This window comes from Colobus angolensis, unplaced genomic scaffold, assembly GCF_000951035.1.
Source record: "Colobus angolensis palliatus isolate OR3802 unplaced genomic scaffold, Cang.pa_1.0 Scaffold139, whole genome shotgun sequence".
NCBI classification, from domain to species: domain Eukaryota; kingdom Metazoa; phylum Chordata; class Mammalia; order Primates; family Cercopithecidae; genus Colobus; species Colobus angolensis.
The window spans coordinates 1,015,834-1,018,487 of NW_012114477.1; the positions used below are offsets into that span (position 1 = coordinate 1,015,834).

The window sequence follows — 2,654 nt, forward strand, 5'->3', positions numbered from 1 at the left end:
TGTCAGCTCTCAGAAAGATTTGGGGCCAGGCACAGTGGCTCACGCCTGTAATCCCAACACTTTGGGAGGCTGAGGCGGGTGGATCACGAGGTCAGGAGTTCAAGACCAGCCCGGCCAAGATGGTGAAACTGTGTCTCTACTAAAAATACAAAAATTAGCCGGGCGCAGTGGCAGGTACCCATAATCCCAGCTACTCAGGAGACTGAGACAGGAGAATTGCTTGAATCCCGGCGGGGGCAGAGGTTGCAGTGAGCCAAGATCTCACCACTGTACTCCAGCCTGGCGACAGAGTGAGACTCTGTCTCAGGAAAAGAAAAAAAGATTTGGATTTTGGGAGCACTCAGATTTTAGATTTTTGTATGTGTGATGCTCGACTTGTATCATACTCTTTGAAGTCTTTTGTGACTTGCCTTTTTCATTCAACATTATGCTTCGAAGACCCATCTATGGTGGGAAAACTGGGCATTCATTCATTGCTATTTAACAATTCATTGTGGGAAGGTTCCATTGGAGGATCTTAATCAGAATGATGAGTGATGAATATGATGAAATACACATTATAGGAAGATCAGTCTGGCAAGTTTTACCACTCTTTTGAATCTAAAACCAAAAAATCTGATGGCTCTTTTTAATTCTGATATAACTACAGTCCTCCTCTGTGCTGGGGTGTGTGTCCCTGATGAATACTCACCAAATCTTTTATCTACCCACTGAGCTTAACTGTCTTCTGTCCTTTTTATCGTAAAAACAATAGGCATGCCCACCAGGCATGGTGGCTCACTGCTGTAATCCCAGCATTTTGGGAGGCTGAGGCGGGTGGATCACTTGAGGCCAGGAGTTCAAGACGAACCTGGCCAACATGGTGAAACCCCCTGTCTACTAAAAATGCAAAAATTAGCTGGGTGTGGTGGTGCATGCCTGTAGTTCCAGCTACTCAAGAGGCTGAGGCAGGAGAATCGCTTGAACCTGGGAGGTGGAGGTTGCAGTGAGCCAAGATCACGCCACTGCACTCCAGCCTGGGCGACAGAGTGAGACTCTGTCTCAAAAAAAAAAATTAAATGAATAAATAAAATAAAGCTAATATTAACCTGGGTTCTTTAACTTATGTGTATATGTACATGCATGCCTAGTTGTCATATAGCTGGGAAGAGTTTTACCCCAAAATGTTATTGAGTGAGCAATACTATATAAAGATTTCATGATTAAATAATTACATGATATTTCTTCTGAGTTAGTTCTTGACCAAAAGACATAGCAATTATTCTATCTCATAGACACAACTGGTTATATTGGAGAAAACAGTGTTAATTTTAGTAAATTTGGTTTAGTTGTACCTGAAGTTTTAACACCTTTGAATACCTTTTATTTGGAGTAATCCAAATAAATCCAAGCGTATCCGTTAAGTATGACAACATACTGTCCTTATATCTGATTAAATGGTGTCTGTGGCCTTGCTGGGTGTAAGTAGTTCTTATCTTTTTGTGCAGTGATGACTCTGTCTCAATGAAAAATGTGTCTCACTTTTAAAAAATGAGAAGAAAAATTAGAGGGTGGGCCTAATCTTATCTTGCTTTTTATTGGTTTTTTCAGTTTCTTCATTAATTCATGAGCACCCATGAAGGCGTAAGCTCATTAGGCACTGGCATTAAACTCAAGGCAAGACCACTCTCCTGTCCAGCTAATGATGATCTTATTCTGGCTTTTTTTTTTTTTTTTTTGAGGTGGAGTCTCGCTGTGTCGCCCAGGCTGGAGTGCAGTGGCGCAATCTTGGCTCACTGCAAGCTCCGCCTCCCAGGTTCACAGCATTCTCCTGCCTCAGCCTCCTGGATGGACTACAGGCACCCACCACCACGCCCGGCTAATTTTTTGTATTTTTAGTAGAGACGGGGTTTCACCATGTTAGCCAGGATGGTCTCAATCTCCTGACCTCGTGATCCCCCTGCCTCAGCCTCCCAAAGTACTGGGATTACAGGCATGAGCCACCGCACCTGGCCTTATTCTGGCTTTTAACTTCCAAACAGCAAAAAGGTTTCTTCTCTGTTGTTCTACTTCTCCAAATCCCCCCAAAAAGTCAGTAGAAACTGAGGGGCAATTACTGTTGTTGACATAGTACTTCAACAGGTTTCTTTAGAATTCAGTGGGTGGACCTGAAAACCCATGAGAACCTGAGTGGCTGACCTTCCTGCTTGGCTTTCTTCTGTTTCTTTTGCAAATTCTTCGTCCTCCCTGAATTTGCCAGGTTCTTTTTCCAAGAGATGGGGAGTCTCTCTTTGACATACACACACAGATACACACACACACATACACACACACACACACACACACGTATTTTTCGAGACCGTCTCTCTCCGTCACCCAGGCTTCAGTGCAGTGGCACAATCATAGCTCACTGCAGCCTCAAACTCCTAGGACCAAGCAATCCTCCTGCCTCAGCCTCCTGAGTAGCTGGGACTATAGGCATGTGCCACCATGCCCTGCTGGGAGAGAGGAACCCTCCAATTTTCTGGGGTGGGGTTGCATCAGACCTACCCTTAAGATAAACACAAATGTGCTGGGCACGGTGGCTCACGCCTGTAATCCCAGCACTTTGGGAGGCTGAGGCGGGCAGATCACGAGGTCAGGAGATTGAGACCATCCTGGCTAACATGGTGAAA

The 2,654-nt window shown here is 44.7% G+C and overlaps 1 protein-coding gene across 5 annotated transcripts in view; it reads left to right on the forward strand.

Annotated features, from left to right (window-relative positions):
• CHEK2 (checkpoint kinase 2) overlaps positions 1–2,654 on the forward strand; it is a 57,673-nt gene that overhangs the window by 33,478 nt on the left and 21,541 nt on the right. The gene's annotated exons all lie outside the window — the stretch shown is intronic.